General features: G+C 39.0%; 1 protein-coding gene across 3 annotated transcripts in view; it reads left to right on the forward strand.

Annotated features, from left to right (window-relative positions):
- abcc3 (ATP-binding cassette, sub-family C (CFTR/MRP), member 3) overlaps positions 1 to 12,184 on the forward strand; it is a 94,699-nt gene that overhangs the window by 19,455 nt on the left and 63,060 nt on the right. The window contains exon 1 of one of the 3 annotated variants that reach the window (XM_015356121.2): positions 5,328 to 5,460. The exons of the other annotated variants lie outside the window; for them this stretch is intronic. The gene's annotated coding sequence lies outside the window, so the exon portion shown is untranslated. Of the gene's footprint in view, positions 1 to 5,327; positions 5,461 to 12,184 lie in introns of those variants that run through there. 3 annotated transcript variants of the gene reach the window in all.

The following is a 12,184-nucleotide window of genomic DNA, read 5'->3' on the forward strand; positions in this document are numbered from 1 at the left end:
AAAATGTAACACATTTAAATGTGGTGAATTGCTTGTAAATATATAGTAAAAAACATCCTGGTCTGTGTGGAATATCCATGACAAATTAAAAATGAATGCTGAATTAATCCCATCATCCATGAGAGCTAGAATACAAAACTAAAACACCATTCAAAAGTTGGTTTTGCTTTTTCCCCCTTTATAGACTTTGTTTCAGTCAAATGTGGAGTTTTTTTATTAATCATGATTTGGAGAAAAGAAAATTCATTATTCCACATAAAATAGTTAATATATTGTAGTATAATAAGAGGTGTTAGGGACCGAAAACAATTCTGAATTTTCCTTCAGGATGATTTTAGAATTGATGTTTGATAATTATATGCTGTTGATTTGTTTGATCTTGGGACTAAGAAGTTGCAGTAATGCCACACTGGGGCTGACATCTGTGCCTGCGACTAAACTGCACCTTTTCACTGGACTGATGGGAGCCAAAAATGTCCTGAACTTCTAGTGCTATTAACAGTATTACTGTATCTTGTAATAGAGGAAGTAGTCATTTAGATTACAGTACTGTATATTGCTATACATGTGAAGGGGGTGAAAAGTATTCTGGGTTAAAAAAGCACTTATGTTTGTTATCTTTCAGGCTTAAGATTTTATGGTTGTTTTATACTGTCTATCTTAGGTGATAATTTTTACAGGGATGCCAGGGGAATTTTGGGGCTGACAAACTGTAATCTCATTGCTGCATGTGGCATCTTGTGATTCTGTCAGCTTACGATATGGTGCTGTTTTGCAATTTACACTTCCTATAATCTTGCCATACAGTACTTGTAGATCAAACTCTAAACGACTCTAAATTCGAAAGCCCATGTTGTTGGTTTATATTTGTGTTTTTCCTAAAGGGCACCTGTTGATGTCTGTTAGTATCTATTATTGTATGTTGGAAAATTGTAACATTTGTAGTAGTGTAATGTACAAATGAAATGACAAATGCAGGGTGCTGATTTTAAAATGGTTTTGTGGTTTAATACACTATAATGCCGGTGATTTGAAAAGAAACTTGTGAATTTCTGCTGTCCTCCCTCTCAGAACACATTTTCTTTGTCTCTTTTAGCTCTCCGTGATGTTTTTGTTTCTATCCACTTACCTGCCCAGTGTGCTTTAAGCCTGTACAGGGCCCCGGTGGGAGAAACGCTGCCTGCTTGCATCTCAACAGCACTGTTGAGGAACAGTGAAGTGCTCTCAAGGGGAGGGCTTGGTGTGGGCTGCCGAGTGCCACAGGCTCAAGGGGAGCAGGGAAAGCTTCGCTGCTCTCAGCAGACATTTCAGCCTCTGTGGTCACAGCCGTTCGTCTGAAAGAACAACATCCTGCAGCCCATATGGGCTGTACCAGTCTGAACCAGTTTGTGTTGTCTGCCCTTCTGGATCAAATTATCATGTCTACAAAAGGCCACAATCCCATATTATGGCACAGCATCAAAGGCAGACGCTTTGTTTAAACTCTTAAATGCTTTGTTTAAGCTTGTGCTGGAGTAATGAGGTTTGTATATGCACTACTGTTTGGCATTTGAAAATTTTCTATTTTCATGGAGAATTTTTTTTTTCGATCTCAGACCACCTGCGGCATTTACTGCGTGATATATTTTATAGGTAAACCACATGTATGCTGTCTTCAATTAGACTTCTGTTGCTCAGTTGCTCTCTTGCTTGTCGCAGCTGTGATTTATTGTGGCCCTCTGTTTAAAAGCTCTTTCTGTTTCTACCAGAGAACCTTTGTATTAGAGTATTAGAGTCAGTTCTGCTGAGATGTTTTGCACGCTTGCTGTTCAGCGGGAGTTGTGCCCTGAAAACTCTGAAGAGCTGAGTCATGTCGCGAGTTCAGTTATTGCTGAAGGCTGAAGGGTAGAGATTGGCTGTGTGCCGGTGAATGATTTCAAGAGCATTGAGCTGTCAAGTACGGGAAGCGCCAGTGCTTACTGGCTGCATGTTTGCAAAGTCAGCTACCCCAGGTTGCTTCAAAATATGCAAACCTTTTGCAGTTTACTTGTCAGGAAGGGCAGACATGATCGGAGTTTGAAAACCTCGATGTGCTCAACTTGCATTTGGTACCTCTTCAAAGCTACAGAACTGCCATTCTTAGCTCTTACAGTGATAAAGCAGGCCCGACGAGATGTGCTTGCTGTAAAACATGAGCTATTTTATTGATAACTTTGATAGAAAAATGATACAAATCGGATTTCTTTTTTTTCCCACATATACATTGTATTGCAAATGATTTTTCTATGTCATTTTTTTAGAATTTCCCCACCGTCTTGTGGATCTGAAATTGTGTTGTTACATCAAACGATGTCGATCCCTGCGTCCACGTGGGGCGAGTCAGACTCCATGTTTTAAACGTAGGAAAGGTTGTAAACGAGAGGAGGCCATTTGACCCATCTAAACCATTTAGCAGTTAAGGGCTGAATGAGATCCTTGGGTGAATTAACAGTTTAGTGCAAGGAACCAGGGTCTTAGGTTCAACAATATAGCCTGGTAGTCTGTTCCATACTCCTGCGACGATTTCTGACCACTTAGGGGACCCAGTCTCAAACTTGCAAATGTCTTTAGAAGTTAAGGCACTCAGAAGTTTTAAAATTAAAATGTATAAATCCCCTAAGGAATGTTTAGTCAGATCGTGCTCATTGTCAAGCATATGAACAGACCCTGGGCTTCTGAATAGTTTTCCCAAATTTAACAAATAGTTAATTCCTGTTTTTTTATTATTGGAAGTTTGGATTCTGCTCATCTTCTGTGATAGCTCCACAGAACTATCATCTGGCAGCCCATCTGTCAGGAAAGATAAACATCCAGGGTCCTTATATAATGAACACTTCTGAGGAAAGTCCCTAATTACTGTGTACTAGTGTGGCAACTCGACTACTCTGATATCTGGTCCATATAGACTACAGTATAACAATAACATGCCCAGGTTTTAGATATATACTTTATTGATCCCGTGAGGGAAATTGCAGAATTATAAAGTTTTGTAAAGTGCTGATATTGCATTCAGAAGTAATGTTCCATATATAATGGGCAGCACAAGTGTAATGTAATTCTTATTAAACGGTAACTCAAGAATAATTTCAAACGAAACAGATATGCTTAATTTCCAAAAGTGTCAAAATGAAAATAATATATATATATATTGGGTTTGTAGATATAAATAAATACCTGGACTTTGTAAATTTGTGTTTCTGTCCATAAACATTTTTGCAGTTGTATGTTGGAAACAAAATGGTTTTCATATATGTTGCCTTCTTTATGCTTGCAGAATGCTTCCCAGAACCAAGGAAATGTGTTTCCCATAGAAGGCCCAGCTCCTTGTGACCTTCAACAAGAGATGACATGGTGTGAATTGACATTGCTGTCCAATGTGTACTTTCAGTTCAATTAGAATCAATTAATTGATTTAATGGAGTAATAAGGAGAAAGTACATACTGTATATACATTGCATTTATACATAACCAACATTGAACTGAGACATTTAAAGAACTTGTGAACAACATGTTAAAAAGTATGTTGAATTTAAAAAAAATATTTAAAACTGCTCCGATTAGTAAAAGGGGAGAGAAATGACTAGAATAGTAGAAAAGCCTGCGTATTGGAGATATTTCAGAAATCATTCTTGTCTACGCTGTCTGCATTTTGTGGCAGCCCTGTGTGCATTGAGGAATTCCCTTTATTTTGGTTATTGGATGAATTCCAACCTGTTACACAATCATAAATCCAAACAACATTCAATGAAACAATACAGTGCAGTACATTTAAAGATACTGTGAAAAGGTGCAGCAATAAATCAGTTTCACAAAATAATGCTTTGTTAAACAGTAATGAAGGGTAAAAGTGGTGGTTATGTGATTTGCAAGCTTCCTGGCCTCAGCCTGGATTTCCATCCCCTGTGCACTAGCCCACCATCAGTCTACTGCTGGCTACACACCATACATTCCTATACAGCTACTTCTACTGGTGCACTACTGTCTACTTTCCATCCTGGTAGAGGAGTAGATCCACTCCTTGCACCCACGTTGAGCTTTTGTTGAAAATTCCAAGAGCTTTTTTCTACATATGTGCCTTTTATATAGACATAATGTGTTTCTTTAAACCTTGCACCTCGCACGCACACTTGACTAATCCAGTATACCAGAATCCCGCTTCTTTGAAAATTCTAGTTTCTGGCATGCTCTCAGATTAATTAAACTACCTTTTCGCTCCACTGATAGAAGACACCTGTGTAGACAATGAATCGAGAAGCATCCACATGACACCCGGATGACAGACTGAATTAATCCGGAGGCCGGCCGGGCAGTCAGCATCTACATTCAGTAGATTTTGCATGTTGTGCTTTATGTATTTCATCTATCCATTTCATGGAAGTGCAGCCCCCGTCTGGGTGATGCACCAGCAGTTCCATTGTGCAGCAGATTGGGTGGAGAAATAACATTCTTTTTACCAGTTGAAGCCATTTTTTACCATGAAGGGTGTTACTCTAGGGAGGCCAGAGTTTGCAAGCCCCAAGCGGAATTTGGTCCCCGTCTGCGAGGTTGTTGGTCTTGTAGACTGGTGAGCAGTGTTTTGGAAATTACGGTCTACAGGATGACCAGCTGTTAGTGCCAACGCCACCTACTGTGGTAACCTAGTTTTTCTTAGAGATCTCCCATCTTAGAACTGACCAGGCCCAGTCCAACACCTCTCAGTGTGATATGGATTTGACTTCTTTTGCTGTAAGAGCCAGAAATGATCACCTCTTGCTTGAGAAGTGCCACAATAGCAATCACAATGACTTAAGAAGAAACGTTTTCCTCTCTGGGTGCCACGAGGGGGCATTGGTTAGCATTGCTGCTTCACAGCCACTGGGGTCCTGGGTTCAATTCCTGGGGTGCTATCTGCATGGAGTTTGTATGTTCTTTCCCTGTTCACCTGGGTTTCCTCCAGGTGCTGTGGTTTCCTTCCACGGTCCACAGACATATTCTTAGGTTAATTGGCCTCTGTAAAAATAAAATGGACACTGGTGTGAGTGTACACTGTGTGCTCTGCAATGGACTGGCGTCCTGCCCAGGGCGTATCCCACCTTGCGCCCAGTGCTTCCCAGAATAGACTCTGGGCCACTGTGACCCTGAATTGGATAAGCAGATGTTGAAAGTGATGTGACGGTGATGTTTCCCTCTGTGGTGGGGGCTGCTCAGGGCTGTTTGAAAAGGAAATGGTTAGTGGAACATGATCTGGTCATGTGGGTTTAAGGAAACATGAGAGATGAACTGAAAACTTTCACTGCTGGTTTTGCCTTTCTGCAGAACTGGGTGCATGAGAGCGGTCAGTGTAGGAGATCTGATGGCCTGTAGGGCCCGGATTTCCTTCTTTTGAGTCATGAGCTCAGCGACTTTTGCCACCACAGCTTTCTCGAAGGAAGAAAGAAAAGGTTATGTTGAAATCCTGAAAAGGTGAGTTAGCATTTTAAACTTTTTTTTCTTTTAAAAATTGGAGAAATGAAAGTGGTTCTGGAGCACACTACAAGCATGGTGTACAAACAAGCATGGGTGAATCCTGAAAATGTATAAGAAGACATCCAGTGAGTTATAGCAACTATAGACCCATCTCTGCTATAGATACAGCACAGTGTCTCGCACAGCACCTTGGGAACCCCGAGAAGGAACATGAAAATGACTTGTCTGGGTTCTTGCACCTCAGTCACTTAGAATAAAGGCTTCCAGTTACACGTGCTTCCTGGGATTTCCCTGAAAAAGAACATTCTGGAATAGTTCTTGCCTTTGTTTTGAAGTGTGATGATTCACTTTACCTGAAAAATAAATTTCGTACCTTTGCACGATTTGTCAGATTCGATGCTTGTGACAATATTGCATAAACACGATGGAGAAAACATTCAAACAGGAAATTGACTATATTTATGTAGAGAAACCTGTAAATTCAAATTCTAAATGATAACATTAACTTAATTAACATGCTGTGACAGACTGGTGTCCCATCCAACGTGTATCCTGTCTTGTGCCTGTTTCTTGCTGGAATAGTCTCTGGCTCCCCATGACCCTGCATGGGATGAAGCGGTTATAAAATGGATTGATTAATTACATGTCAATTAATATTCAGTCACTGTAATTTCCAGGGTAGCATTACGTTTTAGTTGGAAGTTTGGTTTTGATTTGGATGCTACCGATTTCAGTCATACTGTATGTGTGTATACAATCTATGCATCACATTAGAAATGAAGTGTTGTGTGTTTTTCTTCATTAATAATCAGAATGAAGTTTTCGGTTTCATTCGAAAGATGTTTTGCTTTAACAAAAGCTCACGTTTTTTGAGAAAATGTATAATTAAATTTAGTTTTTTTTCCTAGAGTATGCTAGTTGAAAGACATTTCCATAAGCAGCAAGAGTGTTGACCTCACAGTGATCATGCAGAAATGCACAGTGAGATGTACTGTAGCTGTAATGGGAGGCAGGTTCATAGTATATGGTGAGATTGGGTGTCTAGGGGAGGTCTGTGAAGTAGCTCTGTAGGCTACTCTGTGTGTAAGGCTTACATTTTTTGGTGCTGAGTAATAATAGGATGGGGGAGGGTGAGTTGATGTGTTATTCGTTATAGTGCTGAAGAAATTCGACAATATACAACACAAAAAACTACAAACTGTTTGTTCTTGTAAAATGCCTGTGGTTCTTTTTAAACTTTTTATAGTTATATAGCTAATAAGGAATAATTACAATCCATATTCTCAGAAAAAAATGTGGCTCATTTAAAATACATTGCTGAGCTCAAGCAGAGTGTAATTACTGGAGTGTATCTAATCTTTAATTTCAGCCTGCATTTTAAGGGATCTTTGTTTAGCTGTTTCAAGCGGATAAAAGAATGTCTTTCGAGATGTTTTGTATGTTGATATTGATTTAATGAAATGCAAATTAAGCAACAGAATATACACAAATGTGTAGCAAAATGTTCTGAAAGTAAGACAAAAAGACTTTAGTTGTCCTTCACGGGGATACTAAGTAATTAGCTGAATTGTAAAATGTTAAATAAAAACGTACTTTCCAAGTCTTAATATCAAGGGGATTTTAAACCCCTAGACATCTAAGATTCACTTCAGCTGTTCCAGTACTTCTGTAGGCGTACCTGTGGGTTGAAGAAACGACACACAAATGGTTTGTTTTTCTTTGCCACAACATTTTTGTGGATTAGTTCTTGATCTGGGTATAGCAGAAATATTAATTTATACTCATATGTGGTCTAGCCATAATTTAAGAGAATATCTCACCACACTGCATGTTTCATGATTCCTTAGAACCATCAAGTAGTAGCAAACCAGGCCTTTTCTTAAGTGTGTCATGCGGTGCCTAAGTGGGCCAATGCAAATTATTCTCCCAACAGGCATGATTAGACCAACTTGGGCTTACACTCTAATATTGTGGTAGCACAGTAAAGACAGCAATTTTTTTTCCTTGATGTGTGAGACAGTGCTGTAGTTGCTGCATGCATTTACTCTACATGCCTAGAAAAGGTGTTTCAGGAGTGGGGCTTAAGAATGTCACAATTCTTATCTACTGAGACAAAGGAGAATGTTTTCACATCCATTAACCTTGCTTTCTCATTTGAACCACCATGAGCTACCCTGAGGAAATCTCAGAAAAACTATGAAATGTCATAGGAGTTATGCACTAGATATCTCTCAGGCCGCATTCATGGTCTGTCTGTTGGGTGGTATCTGATGAATCAGTAACTGATCAACTGTAACTCTGCCTTCCCTAGTCTTCATTTTGCTTCACAGCAGCACAATGTCTATAGAATTAGAATAATAAGATATAAAAATCATTAGATTAGTAAAAGGGGAAGGAAATGACTCGAAAATAAGAAAATGGAACTTATGTATGACTGTTGGTAAAAATGTGTTTATGATATTTCAGAAATCCTTGTAGTCTACACTGGCCACTGTGGGTTAATGAAGTCCATGGCTGGTAATTGGATGAATTCAGTCCCCCCAGCCTGATTTCTTAAAGCTTTGTTCCTGTCCAGTGTCCTTTTCTGCTTTGTGTCTTCTGCCCATACCTGACATTCTGGAGCACTTTATATTCTACATGATTCAGCAATGTAGCCCTGCCCAGGCCTAATCTTAAGTAAATAAAGAAAAGTATTGGAATTAAAAAAGGAAATTTTACATGTTCCCTAGTGTAAAGTATCACTTGGCATGGAGCCAACTGTGGAACAGGCTGTCAGGCAGTCTGAGTTCTGCAGGGAATTAGACTGAGTTACTGTGATACAAGCCTGGTATAGTATAAAGTAATAATTCCTATGAGTCGAGAAGGTAGGGAGCAGAGAGAAAAATAACAGTTTATAAGTTAATAATAATTGAGAATAATTCCTTAAATTATATAGCGCTTTTCTGGACACCCCACTCAACACGCTTTATAGGTAATGGGGACTCCCCTCCACCACCATCAATGTGCAGCACCCACCTCGATGATGCTATGGCAACCATAGTGCGCCAGAACGCTCACAACACATCAGCTATCAGTGGGGTGGAGAGGAGTGATGAAGCCAGTTCATAGATAGGGGAAGTATTTCATGTACTGTAACAGAAGAATCCCTTTGGATTTTAGTGAAGGCTTTTTTTTAAGGCTTTTAGAATAACAAGATATGACTGGACCAAAACAAAGCATTTGAATTGATTTCTCCAGAAAATGTGTGAAGAGAGCAGTTCTTGAGATGAATGTGTTTTTTTTTACCAGATGTTAAATCCGGAAACTTGTGGGAAAATAAGGATGTTACCTATATTACTGCATTTGAGTGTTTGTTCTTACTTTATTACATTATTTCCTGGTATTCTGAGGCAGTTACCCAGGCTGATGTAGATAAAATAGGACTGTTGGCATAAGGAGCTGTTTGAACCATTAAGTAAATATCAATGCTAATTGGTTCATGAAAGCTTTAAGGAAATGGTTAATGAAAGCGGTTAAAAACATGTATATTACAGAAAGCAATTGACTGTCTTTGCTGACCATACTGTGTGTGTTCTGTAAACCTGGCTTGTAAATCTAGGTATCAGTCATTCGAGTAGAAATACTGCTTTTTTATTATAGCTGTACGAATCTGGTCTCTGCTTTTACCTTTGTGGCACTTCCAAAATGTTTTTTTTCTGGAATGCAACATGCACTCAGAGTAGTGCACTCACTTCTTTTCCAGAAAAAAACAGAATAACTCTGAGTGCCACAAAGTTAAAAATGCTGTTGCGTAATGTGGATTGCATTTTCTTCTTGTTAATTTTGAGATTTTTTTTTTACCACACTGTGTGAAGCAGTTCTTTTTGAAGGCAAGGCGACGAGGATCACCTCATGAAATCAATCTTATTCACTCAGCCATGAAACACTTTGAAACAGTGGATTAATTGCTGAAATTTGCAGTGAATATTTTTTTCCAACTGTGTTCATTTTCTCAGTTTTCCTTTTCACTCCACTGTGTAGTAGAAGCAAGCATTTATGTACTGTATAACACAGACCTGAATCAGAATTAATAGCCTGCTTAGATGGTTCTGTTTCGAGTATTGGGGAAAATGGTCACAGCAAATTCTTTTACTTAATGTATAGTTGTTTAAGTTTAAAATCGGTGAAGGTACACAAAACGAAGCATTGCGTATTTCCAATAGATTGACTGTAATAGCCCTTTATTCTATTTATATCTCAGTCTTTTAATTTCAGGAGATACTTCTGCAGTGTTTACTAATATTTGTAATTTGGTGCAAACTTGACTAGTTTACTATCCCAGAATCTCAATTTTGATGATAATTAAGTGTTTCGAGCAGTGTTTCTAGTACAGATCCATGTCTTAATCAACATCCAAGTAAAGGGAAGTTCTTGACTTCTTAAGGTCTAACTGTGCCTAATAATTTACCATGTCTTGTTCCCAGAGCAAGTATTTATTTTGTGCTGCCATGCATATTTAAAAAGACAGTAAAGTTAAAACAGCTGAAAAGGTCCCATACACTCTCTTTTTATTATGTTACCAGAAAGCTGCAAACATTACCCAGAGGTAACTGCGATTGCAAATGTTCAGCCATGGGAAATACATATTTAAACTTGTGTGTTAGTTTTATCATATTCAGTCAAAGAGATTATCATATTTGTTTAGAGTTAAATATGTTCTGTAGAGGTGGATAATTCTATAACAGTGAATGCTTTAACAAATTTACTGTATTGGAAAAGCAGCAGAGTAGAGATTTGATCAATAAAAGATAGCCCAGTCTTTCTATGTCACTGGAGAGGCAAATAAGAATGATTCCATTATAAATTCGCCATATTCTGGAGGTACCTTGACTTTGAACTTCAGTGCACAAACTATTGTCTTCCTCCTGTACTGGAGGTGTGGGGAGAATGGAGAGTAACAGATAGGATAGACATTTTGAGAAGGTGCAGTGCACAAAGAAAAACAACAAAAGGAAGAAAAAGAACAGGAGACAAACGGTTCATTCCTTCCTGGAATAGATCACTTTTCACAAAGGCCTCTAAAAACACCCATGTGGCAGTTATCTGGCTTGTAATCTCTGGGTTGTACTGCGCAGAATCTAATCTGTTCAGAATTTCATCTGTCTAGACAGAGGTTAGGAAATCTGGATTTTAATTGTTTTTGGGGGGGAAGAAACAAATAAGTAATGCATTCAACAACACAATAAAAAATCAAACACATATTCTCATATTCACTTAGCCAGGGGATAAACCTTCCTATCCATCTCTTACCTTTTCATCGTACTTTCCCAGGTGAAACATTAGGTTATTTCTGCATTATTGCAAAAAAGCCATGAAAATGTGTAGAATTTAAGGCCCTTTTCCCCAACAGCACTGCAATTGACCAGATTTTGAAGTGTTGGTGTACCGACTAACAACAGAACACGCTGATTCCATTTTTTATTTTCCAGGTTTTCGAGAGCCCCAGTGAGTCTGTTCAGTGTGTTAGGGCACTTTGTGTACCCTTTAGTTTGTCTCCCTTCAGTTGTGAAACAAAACCAGTTTCATGGCACTGGGGTAAGGAGATAAAAGATGTGGACTGCAACCACAATGAATTGCAGCTGATACTGGTAATTCGTGGGAAGAAAGTGCCTGACAGTGGTTTTCCTAAAAGCTTTGCTTCTCCAAATTGCTCAGACTTTTGTAATTCACTCCCAACTCTTTTGTCAATAATTTTTAAGCAGGTGCAAGAAGGACATGCTTATTGGAATTCAAACTATGCATCAAACATATTTGACTGCCCTGTCTATGGATTTATGGCATTTGAGTGTATATTGCAGAAATTGTAAGGATCCTCCTTCTAGTGGGCTGTGATGCTGTTTATATTTATCAGTGAGGGAAGTGTTCTCTGATTAATAGAGCCTGGCTTCATACTAGCCTAGGAGCAAAGTAATAATATATGCTTGAGCTGGTTGCCCAAGCGACCAGTCTGAAACTTGCACAGATACAGGAGTTCACTTAAATATTGGAATGGCGAGCTTAAAATAGAGGCATTGTGTTACATTGCAAAGAACATTTAGTCCTCCCTACTGTATGTGATTAATACCGTAAGTATGGTGATTCTTCTTGTCTCCTGTCATTATACTGTAACATTTATTTAGAGCGAATTATGTTGGGGGTGCACACAGAGTGAAGATACCGCTTGTGAGACATGGAGTCCAGGATTCTGGGTTCTATTCAAGATTGGGGTACCTTCTTGAGGTGGCATTTGTGTGTTCCCCCAGGTTTGTAGTGGATACTCTACTCTTGTTTCTCATGGTCCCAAAACAGATTAATGAGCATGATTAAATGGCTTCCAAATTGGTCTATGTACCCCTTGCAGTGGACAGACTTCCTCTTCAGGATGCTGTCCTGCCTTGCACCCTGTGCCTGCTGGATTGGGCTTGGTACAGGTACACCCTCTAAGGATCAAGAGGCTACTGAGGGCTAGATGTGAGAACATTAAGGGCCCGAGTGAGGAACAGTGGACTGTTTTACAGCAGCTTATTTTGGTTGATCTTTATGATGCTATTAAATTTCTAATTAAGCCATTATCTCTTTTGCTTAAGGGGATTTACAAACAGCTGCTGTCTGGTCTGGCCATTTGCACTCATCTATTCAAGCGTTTTTTTCTTAGCTCTCTTACGAAAAACACTGGGCTAGTGAACTGTTCAATTTAAATGTA

This window comes from Lepisosteus oculatus, chromosome 9 (genome assembly GCF_040954835.1).
Source record: "Lepisosteus oculatus isolate fLepOcu1 chromosome 9, fLepOcu1.hap2, whole genome shotgun sequence".
Taxonomy (NCBI): Eukaryota; Metazoa; Chordata; class Actinopteri; order Semionotiformes; family Lepisosteidae; genus Lepisosteus; species Lepisosteus oculatus.